Source organism: Triticum dicoccoides, chromosome 6B (genome assembly GCF_002162155.2).
Source record: "Triticum dicoccoides isolate Atlit2015 ecotype Zavitan chromosome 6B, WEW_v2.0, whole genome shotgun sequence".
Lineage (NCBI taxonomy): Eukaryota > Viridiplantae > Streptophyta > Magnoliopsida > Poales > Poaceae > Triticum > Triticum dicoccoides.
Genome location: NC_041391.1, coordinates 677,278,786 through 677,305,025, shown reverse-complemented (window position 1 = coordinate 677,305,025; position 26,240 = coordinate 677,278,786). Strand labels below are relative to the sequence as shown.

The 26,240-nt window shown below is 43.3% G+C and overlaps 1 pseudogene; it reads right to left on the bottom strand.

The window, feature by feature from the left end:
• The window catches only part of LOC119321472, a 34,331-nt pseudogene extending 22,250 nt beyond the window's left edge, over positions 1 to 12,081 (bottom strand).
• Between the last annotated feature and the right edge of the window lie 14,159 nt (positions 12,082 to 26,240).

The following is a 26,240-nucleotide window of genomic DNA, read 5'->3' as shown; positions in this document are numbered from 1 at the left end:
GTTTTAAAAAATAAAAGAAAATGATGAAAATGTCAAAAAAAAAAGAAAATAAGTTTCCCATGTGATATGTGGTCTAGTTGTTGGGAAAATTTGCAAATATGAATTTTGACTTTATTTGCAAAATCTCTCGAAAATTTGTAAAAATGGGCATAACTTTTGCATACTAACTCGGATGAAAAAGTTTTTTATATGAAAAATCATCTACTCGAAAAGTTACATCCAAATTTAACTGGGGGAACCCCGTTAAACATTTTCAAAATCCTCAAAAACCAAACAGAAAAAAGTTACGGGGCTTTTAAGATCTAGAGTGGAAAAAATCGAAAAAAATTCAAACTGTGTTGTCAAACTGTGGTTAAACAATGGTCAAACGAATTATTCTAGAATATTAGTGTTACTAAATAATTATTTTAGTTTTTTGAATTTTGATCAAATCTGGTCAAACTATGGCCAAACTGTGGTCAAACTAATTATTCAAGAAATATTAGTGTTACTAATTTTTTAGAACATTAGTTTCAAACTCAAATAGTGAAATGTGTGACTTCATGCTCAAGCTAAATTCCTAGGTTAATAGTTAATAGGATGGACATCTTACTGTTGTCAGGAAAATGTCTGGGTTGCACAACCGCTTGTCCCAGCTGGACATTAACCTCCCGGACGAGGCGGTCGTTGACATAATCCTTTAATCGCTCCCACCTAGCTACAAGAGCTTTGTGATGAACTACAATATGCAGGGGATGGTGAAACCAACCCTGAAGTATTTTCAATGCTGAAATCAGCGGAGGTAGAAATCAAAAAGGAGCATCAAGTGTTGATGGTCAATAAAACCACTAGTTTCAAGAAAGGCAAGGGTAAGAAGAACTTCAAGAAGGACGACAAGGGAGTTGCCGCGCCCGGCAAACCAGTTGCCGGGAAGAAGCCAAAGAATGGACCCAAACCTGAGACTGAGTGCTTTTATTGCAAGGGAAAGGGACACTGGAAGCGGAACCGCCCCAAATACTTAGCGGACAAGAAGGCCGACAACACTAAAGGTATATGTGATATACATGTAATTGATGTGTACCTTACCAGTACTCATAGTAGCTCCTGGGTATTCGATACCGGTGCGATTGCTCAGATTTGTAACTCAAAGCAGGAGCTGCGGAATAAGCGGAGACTGGTGAAGGACGAGGTGACAATGCGTGTCGGGAATGGTTCTAAGGTCGATGTGATCGCCGTCGGCGTGCTACCTCTACATTTACCTACGGGATTAGTTTTAAACCTCAATAATTGTTATTTAGTGCCAGCTTTGAGCATGAACATTGTATCTGGATCTCGTTTAATACGAGATGGCTACTCATTTAAATCCGAGAATAATGGTTGTTCTATTATATGAGAGATATGTTTTATGTTCATGCCCCGCTGGTTAATGGTTTATTCTTGATGAATCTCGAACGTGATGTTACACATATTCATAGTGTGAATACCAAAAGATGTAAGGTTGATAATGATAGTCCCACATACTTGTGGCACTACCGCCTTGGTCATATTGGTGTCAAGCGCATGAAGAAGCTCCATGCTGATGGACTTTTAGTATCTCTCGATTATGAATCATTTGACACATGCGAACCATGCCTCATGGGCAAAATGACCAAGACTCCGTTCTCCGGAACAATGGAGCGAGCAACCAACTTATTGGAAATCATACATACTGATGTGTGCGGTCCAATGAGCGTTGAGGCTCGCGGAGGCTATTGTTATGTTCTCACTCTCACTGATGACTTAAGTAGATATGGGCATGTCTACTTGATGAAACACAAGTCTGAGACCTTTGAAAAGTTCAAGGAATTTCAGAATGAGGTAGAGAATCAACGTGATAGAAAAATAAAGTTCTTACGATCAGATCATGGAGGAGAATATTTAAGTCACGAATTTGGTACGCACTCAAGGAAATGTGGAATCGTTTCACAACTCACACCGCCTGGAACACCTCAGCGTAACGGTGTGTCCGAACGTCGTAATCGCACTCTATTGGATATGGTGCGATCTATGATGTCACTCACCAATTTACCGCTATCATTTTGGGGATACGCTCTAGAGACAGCTACATTCACTTTAAATAGGGCACCATCTAAATGCGTTGAGACGACACCATATGAATTATGGTTTGGGAAGAAACCTAAGCCGTCGTTTCTAAAAGTTTGGGGATGCGATGCTTATGTCAAGAAACTTCAACCTGAAAAGCTCGAACCCAAGTCAGAAAAATGCGTCTTCATAGGATACCCTAAGGAAACCATTGGGTATACCTTCTACCTTAGATCCGAAGGCAAGATCTTTGTTGCCAAGAACGGGTCCTTTCTGGAGAAACAGTTTCTCTCGAAAGAAGTAAGTGGGAGGAAAGTAGAACTCGATGAAGTACTACCTCTTGAACCAGAAAGTAGTGCATCTCAGGAAAATGTTCCTGTGGTGCTTACACCGACTGGAGAGGAAATTGATGATGATGATCAAGGTACTTCAGATCAAGTTGGTACTGAACTTCGTAAGTCCACAAGGACACGTTCCACACCAGAGTGGTATGTCAACCCTGTCCTGGAAATCATGTTGTTAGACAACGGTGAACCTTCGAACTATGAAGAAGCGATGGCGGGCCCAGATTCCAACAAATGGCTTGAAGCCATGCAATCCGAGATAGGATCCATGTATGAAAACAAAGTATGGACTTTGACAGACTTGCCCGATGATCGGCGAGCGATAGAAACAAATGGATCTTTAAGAAGAAGACGGACGCGGATGGTAATGTTACCATCTATAAAGCTCGACTTGCCGCTAAGGGTTATCGGCAAATTCAAGGGGTTGACTACGATGAGACTTTCTCTCCCGTAGCGAAGCTGAAGTGAGTCCGAATCATGTTAGCAATTGCCGCATACTATGATTATGAGATATGGAAAATTGACGTCAAAACAGCATTCCTTAACGGCTATCTTAAGGAAGAACTGTATATGATGCAGCCGAAAGGTTTTGTCGATCCTGAGAATGCTAACAAGGTATGCAAGCTCCAGCGATCCATTTATGGGTTGGTGCAAGCATCTCAGAGTTGGAACATTCGCTTTGATGAGATGATCAAAGCGTTTGGGTTTATGCAGACTGATGGAAAAGAGTGCGCGTTTACAAGAAAGTGAGTGGGAGCACTGTAGCATTTCTCATATTATATGTGGATGACATACTTTTGATGGGAAATGATATAGAACTTTTGGAACAGCATTAAGGCCTAATTGAATAAGTGTTTTTCAATGAAGGACCTTGGAGAAGCTGCTTACATATTAGGCATCAAGGTCTATAGAGATAGATGGAGACGCCTCATAGGTCTTTCACAAAGCACATACCTTGATAAGATATTGAAGAAGTTCAATATGGATCAGTCCAGGAAGGGGTTCTTGCCTGTGTTGCAAGGTGTGAAATTGAGCTCGGCTCAATGTCCGACCACGGCAGAAGATAGAGAAAAGATGAGTGTCGTCCCCTATGCCTCAGCCATAGGGTCTATCATGTATGCCATGCTGTGTACCAGACCTGATGTAAACCTTGCCGTAAGTTTGGTAGGAAGGTACCAAAGTAATTCCGGCATGGATCACTGGACAGCGGTCAAGAATATCCTGAAGTACCTGAAAAGGACTAAGGATATGTTTCTCGTTTATGGAGGTGACGAAGGGCTCGTCGTAAAGGGTTATGTCGACACTAGCTTCGACACAGATCTGGATGACTCTAAGTCACAAACCGGATACGTGTATATTTTGAATGGAGGGGCAGTAAGCTGGTGCAGTTGCAAGCAGAGCGTCGTGGCGGGATCTACATGTGAAGCGGAGTACATGGCAGCCTTGGAGGCAACGCATGAAGCAATCTGGATGAAGGAGTTCATCACCAACCTAGGAGTCACACCCAATGCGTCGGGGCCAATCACCCTCTTCTGTGACAACACTGGAGCTATTGCCCTTGCCAAGGAGCCCAGGTTTCACAAGAAGACCAGACACATCAAGCGTGCTTCAACTCCATTCGTGAAAATGTTCAAGATGGAGACATAGATATTTGCAAAGTGCAAACGGATCTGAATGTCGCAGATCCGTTGACTAAACCTCTTCCACGAGCAAAACATGATCAACACTAGAACTCTATGGGTGCTCGATTCATCACAATGTAACTAGATTATTGACTCCAGTGCAAGTGGGAGACTGTTGAAAATATTCCCTAGAGGCAATAATAAAATGATTATTATTATATTTCCTTGTTCATGATAATTTTCTATTATTCATGCTATCATTGTGTTATACGGAAATCGTAATACATGTGTGAATAAATAGACCACAACATGTCCCTAGTAAGCCTCTAGTTGACTAGCTCGTTGATCAACAGATAGTCATGGTTTCCTGACTATGGACATTGGATGTCGTTGGTAACGGGATCACATCATTAGGAGAATTATGTGATGGACAAGACCCAATCCTAAGCATAGCACAAGATCGTGTAGTTCGTTTGCTAGAGCTTTTCCAATGTCAAGTATCATTTCCTTAGACCATGAGATCGTGTAACTCCCGGATACCGTAGGAGTGCTTTGGGTGTACCAAACGTCACAACGTAACTGGGTGACTATAAAGGTATACTACAGGTATCCCCGAAAGTATCTGATGGGTTGACACGGATCGAGACTGGGATTTGTCACTCCATATGACGAAGAGGTATCTCTGGGCCCACTCGGTAATGCATCATCATAATGAGCTCAATGTGACCAAGTGTTTGGTCACGGGATCATGCATTACGGTACGAGTAAAGTGACTTGCCGGTAACGAGATTGAACGAGGTATTGGGATACCGACGATCGAGTCTCGGGCAAGTAACGTACCGATTGACAAAGGGAATTATATATGGGATTACTTTAATCCTCGACATCATGGTTTATCCGATGGGATCATCAAGGAGCATGTGGGAGCCAACATGGGTATCTAGATCCCGCTGTTGGTTATTGACCGGAGAGTCATCTCGATCATGTCTGCATGTCTCCCGAACCCGTAGGGTCTACACACTTAAGGTTCGGTGACGCTAGGGTTGTAGAGATATTAGTATGCGGTAACCCGAAAGTTTTTTGGAGTCCCGGATGAGATCCAGGACGTCACGAGGAGTTCCGTAATAGTCCGGAGGTAAAGAGTTGTATATAGGAAGTCTAGTTTCGGCCATCGGGAAAGTTTCGGGGGTCACCGGTATTGTACCGGGACCACCGGAAGGGTCCCGGGGGTCCACCGGGTGGGGCCACCTATCCCGGAGGGCCCCATGGGCTGAACTGGGGAAGGGAACCAGCCCCTGGTGGGCTGGTGCGCCCCCCTTGGCCCCCCCTGCGCCTAGGGTTGGAAACCCTAGGGGTGGGGGCGCCCCACTTGGCTTGGGGGGCAAGCCACCCCCTTGGCCGCCCCCCTTGAGATCCAATCTCTAGGGTGCTGTCGCCCCCCAGGGCCCCTATATAAAGAGAGGGAGGGAGGGCTGCGCACCCCTGCTCCTGGCGCCTCCCTCTCCCTCCACGCCACCTCTCCCTCTCGCTGAGCTTGGCGAAGCCCTACCGAGATCACCGCTACTTCCACCACCACGCCGTTGTGCTACTGGATCTCCATCAACCTCTTCCTCCCCCTTGCTGGATCAAGAAGGAGGAGACGTCTTCCCAACCGTACGTGTGTTGAACGCGGAGGTGCCGTCTGTTCGGCGCTAGGATCTCCGGTGATTTGGATCATGACGAGTACGACTCCCTCAACCCCGTTCTCTTGAACGCTTCTGCTCGCGATCTACAAGGGTATGTAGATGCACTCCTCTCTCTCGTTGGTAGATGAATCCATAGATTGATCTTGGTGAAGCGTAGAAAAAATTTATTTTCTGCAACGTTCCCCAACAGTGATACCACGACATGGACACTTTTCAGCAAGATGCTTTTCCAATATCCCCAGGTATCCACCCTTGAAGGCACCATCAGCTTTCCACCTCGGGTCCAAATACAACTCATACAAAGCTTTAATAAGCTCACCGTCCTCATCAGAATACCAATTCCTTTTATTCTTGCCTCTTCCACGAGACGTGCTCGAGCTATCCACACGGTCCATATCTGCACAAGCAAGAATGGGTACAAATGAGATGGCAAATATATATGAAAGAGAACAAATGCAAATGATATGCAATTGTAGCTTGCAAATATAATTGAAAGGGAACAAATGTAAATGGGATGGAAATATATATAGAAGGGAACAAATAGAAACAACTTATACCTCAATGCGCCCTAGCAGCCCTATGTCTATTATACATGCCCTGAGCAAGTTGATTCTGAAAATTTGTCCACTCATTTGAAGTTGAGATAGAAGTGATGAATTCTGGTTGGTCCAATTCTCCCTCCATGTCTTCTAATGTTTCTTGTATATTGGCTCATTGATATCAAGTGGGTCGGCAGACATCTTTTGCAATATAAGATTATGCAAGAGTGCGCATGCCATGATGATTCGACATTGGGTCTTCATAGGAAAAAGAGGAAGGAGACCTCAAAATCCCCCACCGACCCTTCAGCCTTCCAAAGCACCTTTCTACTATATTTCGGGCTCTAGCGTGGCGCATGTTGAGATATTCTTCTGCGCTATGAGGTGGATTTTGTGGTGTCCAACCACCCGAGTGATACCTTTGACCTCGATATGGAGCTAAAAATCCTTTTGCGTTTGTGTAGCCAGCATCGAGAAGATAATATTGGCCTTCAGGGACAAGCAACCCATTTGGTCGGGATATGGCATCCCTAAGAACCCGACCATCATGTGCAGAACCTTCCCAACCGGGTAATATGTAGATGAATTGCATGTCAGGTGCACATACACTTAATACATTTGTATCTATATCACCCAACCTTGATCGATACATTTCTTTCAAATTAGCTGGGACTGTTGCGCCTATGTGTGTGCCATCTAATGCTCCAAAGCAATTCTACAACATAAAGAGCAATGTGCAAATATTAGCATCTTTTACCACTATTGAGATCATCTAGTGAATAATATTTTTTATTAGTAGCTATTTACCTTGAAATACTCCCACTTATCATCGGTGCAATCCTCGAGTATAGGTTCAGGCTTCTTAAGTAGCACATGGTGCAGCTTCAAGACAGCTAGAAGACAAGCGTTGAAGTTTCTACTAATTGGCTCAGGGCTTCGATAGAAGAATTTTTCTACTGTCTTATTTTTGTGATGGTGTGATAACACATACAAGAATGATGCCACTATCTCCTCTAATGATGTGATCCTTGTACCCTTTAGACCACCAACATCTCTCACCATCTCACATAATATATGAAATGTTCTCTATCCATACGAAGTTGACTTATACACATAGTGTCGCTCTCACCAATTAGTCGATACAAGTTCCCTCCCCTTAACTCTCTAATTTTAATTCTCCTTTCTATTTGCCAACATTTCTCCTATAAGATAATGCAAACATGAACCACACATAATAGTATACAAGCATAATGGAAGTGGTCAGATTCAAAAATATTGCATTTCTCCTTCCACGCCTCGCACTTAAGGGAAGACGGGCCATAACTGCATAAGGAAAATATACCTATTTAAGGTTGGTATGACTTTCTTTCCTAAAAATTACAAAACAAGAAACTGGATAGATTTCAGGATGACGAAAAAACTTGCACATGCATTTGGTCATGCAAAGGTACAATGGATCCAAAAAAACTTGCATATCAGAAGCCTAATTAAGTCATATACAAATACAACTGCTGCATATGGATAGGAAAATTGCATATCAGAAAACTACAGGAACAGTCAACCAATATCTAGTTGATATGCATGTGGATAGCACCGTCGATCTACTGTCATGCAAAGTTCCAAGTATCAGGATATGATTTCAAACCAGAAAGCTAAAGAAGATGGTCCAATTGACAGCAGGAACATGCATCGAACAAGACACATTCCTTCCTTTTTGTGACCAGCCAACCTAATTCATCTATTTGCCTAGTTACCTAACTAGACAGATCAAAAACACATCAGAAAAATACAAATGACAGACCGTGTTATACTCCACTAGTCATCCATTAATAAAAGAACATATCAAGAACACATATATTTTTTACTTCAAGATCAAGAACAGATCAAGAATAGATCATTAATAGCCATCAACCTATAACAGATCATTAATAGATCAAAAACAGATCAAGAACACATATTTTTTTTTACTTCAAGATCAAGAACAGATGGAAATATATGCTATACATCAACCTATAACAGATCATTAGTAGATCAACAATAGATCAAGGACACATTTTTTTTTACTTCAAGATCAAGAACAGGTGTATTAGTAACCCTAACCTTGAGATCTGCAGTAGGAGAGTGACGAAGGAGGAAGAGATCGATCCGGAGATGGGCGGATGGGCCTTGCTGCTCCTCGTACGCGGCTTCAATGGTCTACCCTCATTGGCATCGGAGGCGGCTGGTGTGGTCGTTCCCGGCGACTGGTGTGGCGAGGTCAACCCGGCGGCCGAACCAGGAGGGGAGGACTGAAGGGGGTCGAGGGGAGGTGGTGGCGCGGCGGTGCTGGACTAGAAGGGAGGCGGCGGGGCGGCGGCACAGCAGCGCGGGATCGAGGGGAGGCGGCGGCGCAAATAGATCGAGGGGAGGAGCGAGTCGCGGGGGAGGAGCGGAGTCGGGAGCGGAAGCCTTTACCGGTGGGGGTGGGGGGTATCGTTCGATAACTGGGCTGGAACTGATTACAGAGGAACGTGATTACGGAGGTGTCTCACCAAACTCCCGTAAGGGTATCCGTTTACACTGTAAACAGGTGACAGGCAGAATTCGACGAAACAAACACCTCCTGATTGACAAAGACGTAGCACTAGTCTAGGCTTATTAAGGTTCCTAATTAAGCATGCCCCAGGACATTTCGGGCAGCACGAGCTACTCAACAGAGATCAACTGTACAGTCAAACTGTTAACCAATTTCATAGGCCCCTGAGAAAATTGACCGGCTCTTTCCTTCCAGACTTTTTTTTGCTAGTTCATGGTAGATTCTTCAGTACTCCCTCCGTAAACTAATATACGAGCGTTTAGAATGCTAAAGTAGCTATCTGAACGCTCTTACATTAGCTTACAGAGGGAGTAGAACAGAGTGACACTGTCGCCCACATGAGACTGGCCTTCTATGATCTGAGACAGGCCTTCTATGATCTGACTGTATACAACACAGACGATGCCAAGGACGACACGCATGATCTAACTGTCATATACATACGTGATTTTCCTAATGAGATTTCACGCAAGCAATAAGCCAATACTCCGTAATATAGTGCCTACAGTACCGCGCAAAATGGTTAGGCACGCACGAGAGGCTCACCGGTGGAGTCCGACGCGAAAAGCGGCCATTCTGCTGGCTGAGTCATGGCCGATTCACGCCTGCAGGTGCTAGACCACGCAACGCAATCACGCTGCCGGAAATAGGCATGCCGGCGTCCCGGATAAAAAAACAAAGGTTTCCAGTAACCGTACTATATTTTGGCTAGAAAACAACATGCTGGGCCTGAGCCATGAGGTGAGTGGGTAGTGAGCTCCTTCCACCGATGGTGAAGGGCAAAAAGCAGGCGCTGCTCGCCGACGGAAACGGAACCGGGCAAAAATACAGGATCCCAGGTCGGATCGAACGCACACTGCTCGATGAAGATTATACCATAGCGCATCGATAAACCAATAACCAAAAGAAGAAAAAGGGATGGTTGCCTAAAGTTCGGATTTGTGGTGGTATCACCATAAAGAATAAATGAACAAAAACTTAGACAAAAAATATGAAGTTTTCAACGAAAAAAACAAAACAAATTATGACAAAATTTGCACACAATTAAAAAAGAAATTGCGCATTTTCATCATATGCAAAATAAGCATATACTAGTGGAAGTTTTGCAAAAAGGATAGAAGTTTTCTGAGAACGAATCAATTAGTGGCATTGTTATTACCCTTAAATAAGAAGAATGAACAAACTCAAAATAATGAAGCTTATAATGAAAAATGAATTAGGGACATTGGTATTACCTTTTAAGAAGAAAGAAAGCAAAAATACTATTGAAAAAAATTGCACGCAATTCGCACAAAAATTGCGCATTTTTATAATATGCAAGAATAAGCATATAATAGTGGAATTTTCGCAAAAAAAGCAATTTTCAAAGTAGAAATAAATCAGTAGCATTGATATTATCCTTAAAGAAGCAAGAACATGAAATATTACTAAAAATAAATCAAGATCATTAATTTTCCAAGCAAGAATGTATTAGTGGCATTGGTATTACCGTTTAAGAAGAAAGAAAATGAAACAAAATCTTTCAAAAACTTGCACACATCTATACATTGAAAATTTCATTTTTAGTAATATGTAAAGAATAAGCATATAAAAAATTATACACATATTGTATAGTACTTGTGTGTATACATCTACATTCATCCAACACGGCACAAATACCCATACAGAAATAAAAACAAAAACTAAAACGGATAAACAAAGAAAAAAATGAATAGAAACACAAGGAAAAGAGGCAATGGATAACGGGCTTCAAGAATTGCACAAAATTTACATAGAAATTATGCATTTTTATAATATGCAAGAATAATGATGTAAATAGTTGACTTTTTGCAAAAAAAAAGAATTTATTAAGAAGGAATGAATTAGTGATCCTAGTTTACCCCTTAAAAAGAAACAAATAGAAAAACTAAAAATAAATCAAAATAATAATGAAGTTCTTCTATAAAAGAATGAAGTAGTTGTGTTGGTATTACCCGTTTAGAAGATAATAAATAAATAAATAACTAAAACAAAATAAATAAAATCTAAGGAACAATAAATTGGTTGCATGGGTATTACCCTTCAAGAACAAAGAAAAAAAAGAAAAAGCACCCAACTTTTCACTAAAATTGCACTTTTTGTAATATGCAATGATACACATATATTACTGCAATTTTCAGAATCTAGTATAATTTACACACATATTCTTTTACTACATGTGTGCATACTTACAGATAATAATAATAATAATAATAATAATAATAATAATAATAATAATAATAATAATATAAAATGACATTTTCTAAGAAAAATAAAATTATTTTTCTTGGTATTACCATTGAAGACGAAAGAAAATAAAAACATAAACAAAACCTTCCACAAAATTAGCACAAAAATGCACTTTTTATAATACATAAAAATCAACGTATAACAGTGACATTTCCACACTCCAGTATTATTTATACCCATATTTGTGCACGTACATATTTACACATCAAAGATACACATAAAGAAAAAAAAGGAAACCCGACTAGGGAAATGAAGCATGCACAGACACCGAGTCTAAAATTGACGTGCATTTCATCCATCGATGTGCGTGGTAGAGCCGTGAGGCCAACTCCAGTGCACGAACCTCGACGGATGTCCGTTTTGCCTGGATTCTGTCCGTTTGGGGCGGCAGTGGTGTAGCCCATGTCCGTTTGGGGCCGTTGCCGTGTCCGTGCGCCCAACGCGCGGCCGCACGCCAAATCATGTCCGGGGTGGACATGATATAAAAAAATCGCAAAACTTAAATAGATGCTGAAAAAAATTCAAATAATATGCAAACATAGTGATTAAAACATAATTAAGCATTATAGTCTTCACGGCCTCCATAGTGCTTAGAACATAATTAACATAAAAACTAAAACAAAAGACAAGCGCCGCCTGTCCATGTAGTGCTAGTCGATGCCATGCTCGTCGCCGTCTCACGAGTCGCCGTTATCGTAGTCGTCGCCAGTGAGGTCGATATAAGGCGGTGGCGTTCGGAGGTGGGACGGTGGTCCCTGGAAGTTGGGAAACGCCTGCACCACCTCCCCCCGTGGAGACGGCTCGCGCTCCGGTTACTGCGGCGGCGTGGGGCACCACCCGGCCCCACAGCGTCGGGCATGTGCGTGGCCGTGTAGCGACGGCTTGCTCCTCCAGCACCTCCTCCTTGATGTGCATCATCTCCAGCAACGGTACGACCATGTCGCCGGCCGTAGAGAGGGCCAGCATGGTGTGTCCAGGCCCTCCCATTGGCGCTCATCGTGCGTGTCCATGGAGTCTTCCAGGACACATTGAATGAGTCGGGCCTCCTCCTCCTATGTCATGCGAGGAGGTGGTGGTGGCGACGGAGAGGGCGAAGGCGATGGCGTCAGCGTGATGCCACGCACCCGCGTATGCCCGCGCACTTGGGAGGGCTCGGAGCACGCGCTCGGCGCTCTGTACGTGGCCGCAGCGGGCCCGATGAGCTATCAGCAAAGTACGACGTGCGCCTGGTCTCGTGCTCGTCCCGAAACCAAGTGTCCCACATCACAGAGTCAGTGGCGTACCTGGGGTCATAGTACAGGTCATCGGGCAGGAGGAAGCGGCGGCGGTCGATCTCCTCGCGACGGGCACAACCGCTCGTTGGGATCGGCACCTGACCTGGCGGACAAATGCCAGTTATTGGGCAGGTGAACGTCGCTCCAGTGGAGCGGCGTCCTGGTTTCCCAATAACGTCGGCAAACATCTGTGTGGATGTAGTGCCTCCGCGGTCGTGCGAGCCGGTGGCCGGAGGGGCAATGGTGAATGCAGGCAGTGCGGGGGCCCTCCTTGGGGGTGGTGCGGGCTCTAAGCTGGTGCGTGGTGGCGGCCGGAGGACAAACCAGCCTCGCGGTCGTGCGCCCCCTTGCGTCCGGTGCTCCACCACACCATGGAAGCTGGCGAGCTCAAGGAAGGCGAGGGGAGAACTAGGGTTTGGGTGTCGGGTTTCGAGGAGGCAGCAGGACCGGAGTGGGAGCATGGAATGTGACCGGTCGACGACAACCGCTCGCCTAGACGGATGACAGGCGAGGACCATCGCGCGCGTAGTTAATTTGGGCGGTGGGAGGTAGGTAGTCGCTTGCCACGCGGCCCCGATGCAGACGAGAGACATGTCCGTTCGCTGTCTGCCTGGACCCAAAACAGGCCATATGTTTGCGCCGGAAATGGGTCGGCCCTGACACAAAACGGACAAGATGGGTTCAGGCCGTCGTGCACTAGACCATGGGGTTTGTCCATTTTGCCCTAAACGGACATGGCTGGACGGGATGGGGTCGTGCCCTGGAGTTGGCCTGAGCTGGAGACATGCATGCATGAATAGGACATGCATGCACTTAGCACGGGAAGACAAGAAAATCGACTGGACAAACAACGGGTCAGTCACATTCAAGCTTTTAAATAGTAGATAGCGGACTGGTTGCCGATTAGAGTGCGCGTAGCAGAAAGCGGATAGCGGGCGATTGCGGGCGCTATGTCCATATAGCCAATTTTTAAAAAACACTCATAAATCTGAGATTGTTGTGTATATTTCTAGGCCATTGATAAAAAATATGACACTTAATTTGAGAAATCATCAATTATATAAGAATATAAAGTATAATTGAAAAATATTTGGTTGTGCAACCATGCAAACAAGACACATTTACCGAAATAGATTACACAACAGAACAACAAGGACTTATATAGCGGGCGATATTGCAGAAAGTGGACGATATAGCGGTCTAACAAGTGATGTTGCGCCCGCATCATGACAACACACTATTTTACGCAACCTTAAACTAATAGAGGCAGGGTGACGCTACCACTATTGCGGCCGCAATAGCGGAGGTAGCGGACGATATTTAAAAGCTTGGTCACATCCATGCTGAGCGACTGACCCAAAATCAAAAAAATCAGTCGCCTGACATATAGCTAAAGTGCTAAAGTTATTAACATACCAAATAGACTGTATAAGAGCATCTAGAGTAGGGCGCCCCAAACCCACCTCAGACGCCCGGGCGTGCCGCCCGTTCATTGACCGGTCACGATTTTTTGGCCCAGACGGCCTCACAAACGGGACTCAAACGCGTGGGCTGACAGGCACCCCTCATATCCAGCCCAAATATAGGGCGGATATGGGGCGCCGGGGCGCGCCCGGGCATGTACTTCATGTAGTATTGACGAAGGGGTCCCACGCGGACTTCCAAGAAACCCGGCGGTCCGACGGGCGCCTCCTCTGTCGCTGCAGTGTGAACGCCGCGTGGCGCCGCTTCGCCTCGCTGCTCGAGACCAAATCCGCCTATAACCCAGCCCGCGTCCTGCAACCCTAGCCCATCCAGCTACTCCCGCTGCCGCTCTGATGCTCTGCCCACGCTCCAGCGCTCTGCCATGGTCCGGAGGAAGATCACCTACTGCGCAATGCTGACGCCGGAGCACCGGTACAAGATCCAGCAGGAGATCCGGCCGAGACAAGGCAAGCGCGCCGCCCGCATCTTTGCCGGGCTGCCTCCGGACTCGCTGAAGGAGGAGGAGGAGCCGGGGGAAGAGGAGGGAGAGGAGCTGGCTTCGGTGGAGGTGGAGGAGGCGGGGGAGGTAGAGCAGGCGGGGGAAGAGGAGGGAGAGGAGCTGGCTCCGATGGAGGTGGAGGAGGCGGAGTAGCCAGAGCCGGAGCTATCGAGCTTCAACCTGGAGCAGGCGGAGGGGGAGTTCGCCGTCGCCCAATCGAAGGAGATGGCAGAGCAGCAGATCATCCTGGAGTCCATCTAGGATGAGGCATATGTGCAGGCCAACCGGAATTCCTCCGATAGGAGTACGCGATGTCCAACGCGCTCTTCGCTGAACTCGATGAAAGATAGAGGAGGAGGAGGCCGGAGTGGAGCAGCCAGAGCTGCAACAGCTGCCCATGCATGCTGCCGGAGCCGGGCACAGAGATCATCGACATCTCGGACAATAAATAGCTAGGTGACCGACGTAGTGCGTAGATTTATTTCTTTTGCATGTCCTTATCTAGATAAGAATCTAGTATGAAATGTTCAGATGCAACTCGTGAAATTTGAGGCGTGCACGGTCACTGCCCGTGGACGCGCCCGGGCGCATCCGTGGGCATTTGAGGGACCATATTTGACATATCCAGCCGTAGATGCTATAAGGAAGGTACATATATAGGACTGTAGAAAACATAACGGAAATGAAAGGGTGAATTATGAGGTATGTTTCAACGGCAGCATCGATTGTCCCCGGTAAATCGATTGCCGGTCTCTTTATATATATACCCCTTACAAAATCGCGACTGGAACAATACATTCAGTTTTTACAATTAACGAAAAAGCTATTTTCCTATCGTATGTAATATTGCAACAGATCCGCATTGTACCGATGCCGTCCGATTCGAATCCAATGGCGTGCATATGCTTATCTGGGTCTATTCCAAGAAAAGCCCGCATGGTGATAGCCAATACAGTATTTGGGCGTCGATGACAAGCGGGTCCCATCAAAACTGCCCCTCTCGCCCAATGAATGATCTCCACTTTCCCCTCTTCCCCTTCACCCACGTTATTTCTTCCCCCCCTCTCGCATTGCGGTTTGCATTCGAAGCTCGTCTCGCTCCCCTCTCCTTTGTTCGTGACGGTTGCTAGTGGTGGCGCGGCCCTGTTCACGGCGGACGGTGTCTAAATCGGGAACGAGGAATGCATTCCCCACCTCCTCTATCTTCTTGTTGCTCCAACGGTATGTTCCACCGTTATTTTTGGTTCTCGTCCCCTCCGAATCTGGCGGGTTGTTGTTCCCATTAGGTTAGATTAGGCTGCCTTCTAGTTACAGTTGAAGATGGCTTGGAATTTTGGTTCAATTTGTGCGAAATTGGTCAGCGGGTGGGTGGTGGATAGGTTTTCGTGGAGGATAAGTGTGGTCAGTTCTATGACGGATTTTACCACCCATTTTTTTCCTTCTGTTATTGTTGTGGATGTGGATTTTAAGGACATGCGATAGTGTTTGTGGATTTTAGGATGTGCATTAGTGGTTGTGGATTTGAACAGTAACCCTAAGTTCATTCCCAAAATGTTGTTATGTTAGATTTGTTTGATGCGTTATGTCGATTGATTAGGCTTGTGATGCTATAATTACTAGATTTACAATGCTTGAATTATCAACGTTGTTTGTTCTGTTTAATTATCATGATGATGGTATTGCACTTACCAATGACATTGCGCTTAAATTACCAGATGCTGAAACACTGCTATTTTTATGACTGGTGTTGTTTCTGTGCCTAAATTTCCAGTGGGTTGGTACTTGTTGTGCCTACCAGCACGATCTTGCTTTAGTTACCATGTGACATCTCTATAATGATCAAGATAATAACTCATCAGATAGGACGTTGTTTGCGCTTACCAGCAGCATGTTGGCTGAATTATCATGTGCATATTGGTTTATTTTACCACGGTCATGATAACCCACAAGTATAGGGGATCGCAACAGTTTTGGAGGGTAGAGTATTCAACCCAAATTTATTGGTTCGACGCAAGGGGAGCCAAAGAATATTTGCAAGTATCAGCAGCTGAGTTGTCAATTCAACCACACCTGGGGATTAATTATCCGCAGCAAAGTGATCAGTAACAAAGTAATATGATAGTTTTGATAATAGTAGCAACAACAGTAGTAACGGTAACCGTGATAGCAATGATTTCATAGCAAGTGCAATAGTGACAGTAGCAATAGTAACTCAGCAAGAACAATATGAGAGAAATTCGTAGGCATTGGATCAGTGAATTCATTGGATGATATTCATCATATAACATTCCTAACCTAGGGCGATACGGCACTAGATCTAGATCATAAATATAATGTAGGCATGTATTCCATAAATAGTCATACATGCTTATGGCAAGAACATGCATGACAACTTTTGTCCTACCCTCCCGTGGCAGCGGGGTCCTATTAGAAACTAAGGGATATTAAGGTCGCCTTTTAATAGAGAACCAGAACAAAGCATTAACACACGATGAATACATGAACTCCTCAAACTACGCAAGTGTCCCAACTTATGGCACTCCGGGTTCGCCAGATCATAACATGTAATAGGTGACTAAAACTTTCAAGCTTGGTTCTATAACATAGATATAATGGTAATAACATAAACAGTTTGGATCTGAAATCATGGCACTCAGGCCTAAAGTGACAAGCATTAAGCATGGCAAAGTCATAGCAACATCAATCTCAGAACATAATGGATACTAGGGATCAAGTCCTAACAAAACTAACTCGATTACATGATGAATCTCATCCAACTCCTCACCGACCAGCGAGCCTACAAAGGAATTACTCACTAACAGTGGGGAGCATCATGGTATTGGCGATGGAGAAGGGTTGGTGATGACGAAGATCAAAGATCCCCCTCTACGAAGCCCCAAACAGACTCCAGATCTGGCCTCTCGATGGAGAACAGGAGGTGGCGGCGGCTCCATCTCGCGAAACGCGATAAATCTTTCTCCCTGATTTTTTATTTAAAATATGACTTTATAGTATCAGGGTTGAGGTCTGTGGGGCCACCAGATGGGGACAACCCACGTGGGCACGCCTGGAGGGGGCGCCCTGGTGGGTTGTGCCCACCAAGGTGCCCCCCTCCGATGGTTCTTAGCTCCAGAAATTCTCTTCTATTGTATAAAAATCCTCGCAAAGTTTCATTCCAATCCGTGAACTTTCATTTCTGCACAAAAACAACACCATGGTAGTTCTGCTGAAAACAGCGTCAGTCCGGGTTAGTTTCATTCAAATCATGTAAATTAGAGTCCAAAACAAGAGTAAAAGCGTTAGGAAAAGTAGATACATTGGAGATGTATCAAATCCCCCAAGCTTAAACCTTTGCTTGTCCTCAAGCAATTCAGTTGATAAACTGAAAGTGAAAAAGAAAAACTTTTACGAACTCTTTTGCTCTTGTTTACATAAATAAGCTTAAGCAGCACCCAGGTTTTTAGCCAAGATTATAACTAACCATGTCAATAATAACTCTTAGAAACTATATTAACTCATATCAATGACATAATCAACTAGCGAGCAATTATACGATATCTCAAATAACAACACTTTATGAAAACAACCATCATATAATATGACAATAGTGGTATCTCGCTAGCCCTTTTTGAGACCGCAAAATAATGCAAAGCACCTCCAAAGTTCAAGTAGTGACTAAACATTGTAATTCATGGTAGAAAAGATCCAGTCATGATGCACCCAACATTAGATATACACAATGCATGAGGGTGACAATAGTGCTCTCATGTTCTGGTGCTAATTTGAGAAGGTGATGACAAAACGTAAAAGTAAATAGATAGTCCCTTCACAGAGGGAAGCAGTGATTTGTAGAGGTGCTAGAGCTCAAGTTTTTAAAACAGAGGTAAATGAAATTTTGAGAAATGCACCCTCCTTGTTCACTTCGCGACCATGAGTTACGTTGGAAATATGCCCTAGAGGCAATAATAAATTAGTTTTTATTATATTTCCTTGTTCATGATAATCGTTTATTATCCGTGCTATAATTGTATTGATAGGAAACTTAGATACATGTGTGGGTACATAGACAACACCATGTCCCTAGTAAGCCTCTAGTTGACTAGCTCGTTGATCAATAGATGGTTACGGTTTCCTGACCATGGACATTGGATGTCGTTGATAACGGGATCACATCATTAGGAGAATGATGTGATGGACAAGACCCAATCCTAAGCCTAGCACAAAGATCGTGTAGTTCTTATGCTAAAGATTTTCTAATGTCAAGTATCATCTCCTTAGACCATGAGATTGTGCAACTCCTGGATACCGTAGGAATGCTTTGGGTGTACCAAACGTCACAACGTAACTGGGTAGCTATAAAGGTGCACTACGGGTATCTCCAAAAGTGTCTGTTGGGTTGGCACCAATCGAGACTGGGATTTGTCGCTCCGGTTGATGGAGAGGTATCTCTGGGCCCACTCGGTAGTACATCATCATAATGTGCACAATGTGACCAAGGGGTTGATCACGGGATGATGTGTTACGGAACGAGTAAAGAGACTTGCCGGTAACGAGATTGAACAAGGTATCGGCATACCGATGATCGAATCTCGGGCAAGTATAATACCGCTAGACAAAGGGAATTGTATACGGGATTGATTGAGTCCTTGACATCGTGGTTCATCCGATGAGATCATCGTGGAACATGTGGGAGCCAACATGGGTATCCAGGTCCCGCTGTTGGTTATTGACCGGAGAACGTCTCGGTCATGTCTGCATGGTTCCCGAACCTGTAGGGTCTACACACTTAAGGTTCGATGACGCTAGGCTTATAGGGAATAGATATACATGGTTACCGAATGTTGTTCGGAGTCCCGGATGAGATCCCGGACATCACGAGGAGTTCCAGAATGGTCCGGAGGTAAAGATTTATATATGGAAAGTTGTTGTTCTGGTTCCGGGAGAAGTTCGGGTTTTTCTCGTATTGTACCGGGAAGCTTCTAGAAGGTTCCAGAGGGGTCCGGAGGTTCATAAATTGTTCCACCACGTCCAATACAGCAGCATGGGCTGTAAGGGTGCACCCTAGCCTTAATGGGCCAGGGGCACCAGCCCCCCCAAGGCCCATGCGCATGGGAGAGCGGAAACCCTAAGGGGGAGGGCCTCCACTTGACTTGGGAGGCACTCCTCCCCCCTTGGCCGCCGCCCCCAACCCTAGATGGGATCTAGGGGGGCTGGCCCCCTTCTCTCCCCACCTATAAATAGTGGAGGGGTGGGAGGGCAGCCGCAACCCAAGTTCTGGCGCAGCCCTCCCCCTCTCACAAGTCCTCCTCCTCTCCCGCGGTGCTTGGCGAAGCACTGCAGGATTGCCACGCTCCTCCATCACCACCACGCCATTGTGCTGCTGCTGGATGGAGTCTTCCTCAACCTCTCCCTCTCTCCTTGCTGGATCAAGGCATGGGAGACGTCACCGGGCTGCACGTGTGTTGAACGCGGAGGTGCCGTCCGTTCGGCACTAGTATCTCCGGTGATTTGGATCACGACGAGTACGACTCCTTCAACCCTGTTCTCTTGAACGCTTCCGCTTAGCGATCTACAAGGGTATGTAGATGCACTCTCCTTCCCCTCGTTGCTAGTATCTCCATAAATAGATCTTGGTGACTCATAGGATAATTTTGAATTTCTGCTACGTTCCCCAACAAGTTATGGGTATCTTCCATGCTAAACACATTAGTGGCGGTTCCCAACGATAGAAGTAAAGGTTTACTCCCCCTCCACCATCAATCACACTCCACGGCTTGTCCGAAACAACATGTGTCGTCCATACCAACAATAGTCCCGGGGGAGTTTTGTTTAACCATTTGCAATTTGAGTTTGGTACTGGGAACCCCTACTACCGTCCCTCTCATGCAAGGATGAGTGAATAAACACTCATCATGAGAATAACCCTCTTAGTATGGAAGATACTAACTACCTCCTGTCGCTCTGTGAACAACCCAAGCACAAAATTTGAAGTTTTTAGAGGTGGCACATGCAAATTTACTTGGACGTCAGGGTAATACCGCATATAGGTAGGTATGGTGGATTCATCTGGAATAACTTGGGTTTCATGGTTTTGATGCACAAGCAGAATTCCCACTTGGTATAGGCGAAGTCTAGCAATTAGGTTGAGAAGTGGCCAGTTAAAGAGCGAAAACGGTCATGAACATGCATTATGCATAAGTAACATTGGATACTAGCATGAGTAGGATATGAACACCATGAACATAAATATCATAAGTCAAGCCACTCGAACATTTAGAGGAGGATACCATATCATCATACTACATCACAATCATTTTAACTCAATGTTGATATCAAAGATAAATCATTATCCATCCTAGCTACTTAAGCATGTCATGAGAAACTATAATCTCTAATTGTCATTGCAAACATGTTTGATCATAATAGGTTGAATCATGGATACTAGGTTAAACATATTTACAAAAACAGAACAAGTTGAGTTCATACCCGTTTCTCTCTGCCACAACCAATTCATCAAATATCGTCATTATTGCCTTTCACTTGCACGATCGAACGATATGAAAATAATAGTAGTGCAAGAGGGTCGTGGACGAAGCTGGAATCTGCAAACAATTTAATTCAAAAAGAAGATTACAAGGTAATATGGGCTCTCTGTTAGATCATCAAAATGCATATGAGAGCCACTCAATATTTTTTTCGTGGTCTTCTCCTTGGTACGACTCAACAAAAAGAGAAAAGAAATTTAGAGAAACAAACTGAAATATTTTTGGAGTTTTTTGTTTTCAACTGGAAGGAAACAAATTACAGAAAGAAAAACAAAAACGAGAAAACCTATTTACATGGGATAGCTCCCAACAAGCAAAAGAAGAACAAGGAAATCTTTTTGGGTTTTCTTTTTAAATACTACAACTAACTACACTAAAAAGAAAAAGAAAAAGGAAGCATGAAATGTTTTTGTATTTTCTCAAAGTTTTTCAAACACACAAGAAGAAGGTGAGAAAATAAATCTAGCAAGGATAATACACTGAAAAAGTGTGGACACCGACAACTGGAATGAAATTTGTGAACATGAAAGTAATTTCGGTGGAAATACGTACTCCCCCAGGCTTAGGCTTTTGGCCTAACTTGGTAATCAGCAATCGAATAAACCATGGGGTCCTTTGTTGAAGTGATGGGGAGCGGGCACCTGAGGGTCCCACTACTGAGGATCCTCCTGTGCTGCAGCCAGGTTGTTCCGGTAGGTGACAATGTCCTATGGCCTAATCTTGTATCCGCCACTGGCAATGGGATCAAACAAAGTAGGTGCAGGCAACGGAATAACATCACGGGTAATCTCACTAAAAACCAAGTTATATGGAATATCCACAGTGGTGTTCTCGCTATCAATAAAGTGGTGGTATGCCAGAGCCAAGCGATCTAAGTAAACCTTGGGTAAAGGATAATCATGCTAGCGTATCTGAACGTTAAAGTGACTCGCCAAACGAGTAGCAAAAATACCACCATGTATTTTACCCTTGGATCTGTTAAGGTGGAGGCGACGTGCGACAATAGCTCCCAAGCTATAAGTGTTGTCTCTGTGAAATGCACGACGTCAAACAACAAAGTCCGGGGCACTAAGTGGCGGTGACACTTGATACCCTTCTCTCATCCCACAATGTTAGAGTGCGGTAAAAACCATCAAACTCCGCGGGCCTAGGCTCTAATAAACTACCATCAGAAGGTAGCAAGCATATATCACAAAATTCAGTAAGCGATATCTGATGGGGTTCAACATATAAGTTAAACTACACCTCAGGAGGATTATTCCTACTGAAGAAATGAAAACTTTGCACAAAGGAATTTGTTCGGAGATGATATTGTTCACATTCAGCTGCGATGAACTCAGTGAGGCCGGCATTAGCAGCATATTGTGCAGACTCTTGAAGGATTCTGGCCCTTCCATGAATGGGTTATGCGGCCATTCGCACGGCCGTACCTCCGTCATTCTCCGGGTGCAGAGATCACTGTCAGATGACTCCCCAAAAACTCCCTTGGAGTTCTTCTTGGAATCAAACTTCCTAAAGATACTCATGTTTTCCTATGAACAAAATTCTAAAAAAATGAGTTCACAATTTTTTTTCTCAACAAAACTTCACAAGTTTGGTAGCAACTACTCATAGGGATGCATAGAGTCCATATCAAGCATTTAAACTACTTAGAACTCTAAGAATTCAACATGAAAGCTCATCTAAAGTAGCACCAAGAGTCACTAATTACTCTAAATATAAACTACTAGAGCAAAAACTAATTGTACCAATGGAGGAGTCACATACCAAGCAACAATCCCCCGAAACAGTTTCAGAAACGGAGCTTCGAGCAAAGAGATCGAATTCCGCGGGTTTGAGAGCAAGAACACGAGAGAGAGAGAGATAGATAGAGAGAGAGAGAGAGAGAGAGCAATGGTGATTTTTTTTCTGGAGGTACGTGATGATGTGGGACGAAGAGATAAGTGAGGGGGCTCACGTGGGGACCACAACCCACCAGGGCGCGCCTGGGGGTGATGGCGCTCCCAGGTGGGTTGTGCCCACCTGGAGCACCTCCATGTGACGTTATTTGCACTAAAATTTCTTAAATATTCAGGAAAAAATTGTTTGAAATTTTTAGAGCATTACGAGAACTTTTATTTTTGGGTTATTTTTTTATTGTATGGAAAACTCAGAAAATAGGCAAATCATTGCATTTTATTTTATTTAACTAACAAAAACAGAAAACAAAAGGTAGGGACAGAAGGTAGTGCTCACTAAATTCATCAACTTCATTCCTCTCAAGAATGATTCATTAATAAGGTTGATCATGTCTTATTAACAACCACTCCCGATTAGCATGAAACCGGAGAACTTTCATAAAACACTAAGTTACCTCAATGGGGATATGAATGTCCCCAACAATAAGCATTTCATAGTTCTTTTTGGCGGTAGGTAGAGGTAGTTGAAAACTTCCAATACTGATTGTCTGAGATTTTTCAATAACATTAATACCATTCACTTGGAATTGTTTCTTCGAAAAGTGCACCATATGTTCATTACCATGGATATGAAAAGTGACATTGCTTTTAGTGCAATCAATAACAGCCCCTGCAGTATTCAAGAAGGGTCTATGAAGGATAATCGACATGTTGTCGTCCTCGGGCATCTCAAGTATAACAAAGTCAGTTAAGATTGCAACATTAGCAACAATGGGCACATCCTCACAAATACCGATAGGTATGGAAGTTGATTTATCAGCCATTTGCAAAGGTATTTCATTAGGTGTGAGTTTATTAAAATCAAGTATTTTATATAAAGATAAAGGCATAACACTAACACCAGCTTCTAAATCACATAAAGCAGTTTCACATAATTTCTTTTGATGGAGCAAGGTATAGTTGTTATTCCTGGATCTCCAAGTTTTTTAGGTACTCCACCATTTAAAATATAATTAGAAAGCATGGTGGAGATTTCATCTTTCGGTATTTTTATCTTATTGGTGATGATGTCTTTCATGTACTTTGCATACAGAGGCATTTTTAAGATATCAGTCAAGCGAGTACGTAAAAAGACTAGCCTCAGCATTTCAGCAAAGTGTTCAAATTCTTCATCATCTTTCTTTTTGGTTGACTTAGGTGGAAAGGGCATAGGTTTTTGAACCCAGAGTTCTCTTTCCTTACCATGTTTTCTAGCAACAAAATATCTTTTATCATATCTTTTATTCCTGGGTTATGGTTATCAAGATCAGCAGTTGGTTCTATTTCAATATCATTGTCTGGTTCTTTATTATTTGTTTGAGTATCCTCATGAACCTCACCATTGTCTTTTTCATTATTAGAAGATGAGTGTTCATTACCAGATTGAGTTTCATAGAGACATCATTATCATTATCATGAGGTTTTTCTACTTCAGGTTCACTAGAGGCATGCAAAGTCCTGTCATTTTTCTTCTTCTTTTTGTTTTAGAAGGACTAGGTGCATCAGTGTTAACTCTTTGAGAGTCTTGTTCAATTCTTTTTGGGTGTCCTTCAGGGTAAAGTGGTTCCTGAGTCATTCTACCTCCTCTAATCATTACTCTAACCTCATGATCATTGATATTATTATTCATTTCATCAAGCAACTCTATTTGAGATTTTGCAACTTGTTCTAATCGAGTTTGAACCATAGAGGCATGCTTTCCTATACCTCTAACATCATTTGAGATTCTAAATAACAAGTTACTCAAGCGAGCAATCATATCAGAATTGTATTTCAATTGTTTCATAACATTTGCATTGAAGTGATCTTGCTTTCTAATGTAATTATCAAAATCATAAAGGCATTGACTAGGATGTTTATTATAAGGAATATCACCTTCATCGAACTTTAATAAAGAATTTACCTCTACCACCTTAGGTGGTGGTGGTGTTTCAAGCCCATGTATTTCTTCGAAAGGTGGTAAATTTTTGCCATCCTCTGCTTTAATACCTTTTTCCTTCATAGATTTCTTTGCCTTTTGCATATCTTCAGGACTGAGATATAAGATATCCCTCTTCTTAGGAGTGGGTTTAAGTGGTTGTTCAGGAAGGATCCAATCATCATAATTTTTCAATATGTTATTCGATAATTTTTCAACTTGTCCAATAGTTCGTTCCCTGAAAACACAACGAGCACAACTATCTAGGAAGTCCCTAGGAGCATCAGTTAGTCCACTATAGAAGATATCAAGTATTTCATTTTTCTTAAGAGTATGATCAGGCAAAGCATTAAACAATTGGAGAAGCCTTCCCCAAGCTTGTGGGAGACTCTCTTCTTCAATTTGCACAAAGTTAAATGTTTCCTGTAAGGCGGCTTGTTTCTTATGAGCGGGAAAATATTTTTCAGAGAAGTAATAAATCATATCCTAGAGACAACACACACAACCATGAGCAATTGTATCATACCAAGCCTTAGCATCACCCTTTAATGAGAACCGAAATAATTTGAGAATATAATAATAGAGAATATTCTCGTCATGAGCAAAAAGGGTGTCTATATTATTTAACTTAGGAAGATGTACCACAACAGTTTCAGTTTCATAACCATGGAAAGGATCAGATTCAACCAAAGTAATTAACTCTGGGTCGACAGAGAATTAATAATCCTTATCATCAACAAAGATAGGTGAAGTAGCAAACTTAGGATCGCATTTCATTTTAGCCATTTCATTTTAGCATTCAAAGTCTTTTCTTTATACTTGCATAATATTTTTCCAATCATCTATAACCTTACAAGCAAGAATGTCTATAGTTGTCTCCTCATCCATAACATAACCTTCTGGTACCTTTGGCAAGTCATATCTGGAAGAAATAGGTGTCATAGGTGTTTCAAGATTTTCAGTTTCAAGCTCTTCATCAGTTTCAACAAGGTAATTCTGTCTTACTCTAGAAATTTCTTCATCAAGAAATTCACCTAGTGGCACATTATCATCAAGCGGGGTACTAGCATCATCATGAGTAGCATTCATAGCAGAAGTAGAATCATCAATAACTTGCGACATGTCAGAATTGATAGCATGTGGTGGTGTTGCAAGTTTACTTATAACAGAAGGTGAATCTAAAGCGGAGCTGGATGGCAGTTCCTTACCTCCCCTTGTCTTAGAGAAAAAAAATCTTAGTCTTAGCATCCTTCAGATTCTTCATAGTGATAATTTGATAGTAATCCCAAGTGACTCAACAAATATATCTATGCTCCCTGGCAACAGCGCCAGAAAAAGGTCTTGATAACCAACAAGTATAGGGATCGCAACAGTTTTTGAGGGTAGAGTATTCAACCCAAATTTATTGACTCGACACAAGGGGAGCCAAAGAATATTTGCAATTATTAGCAGCTGAGTTGTCAATTCAACCACACCTGGAGATTAATTATCTGCACCAAAGTGATCAGT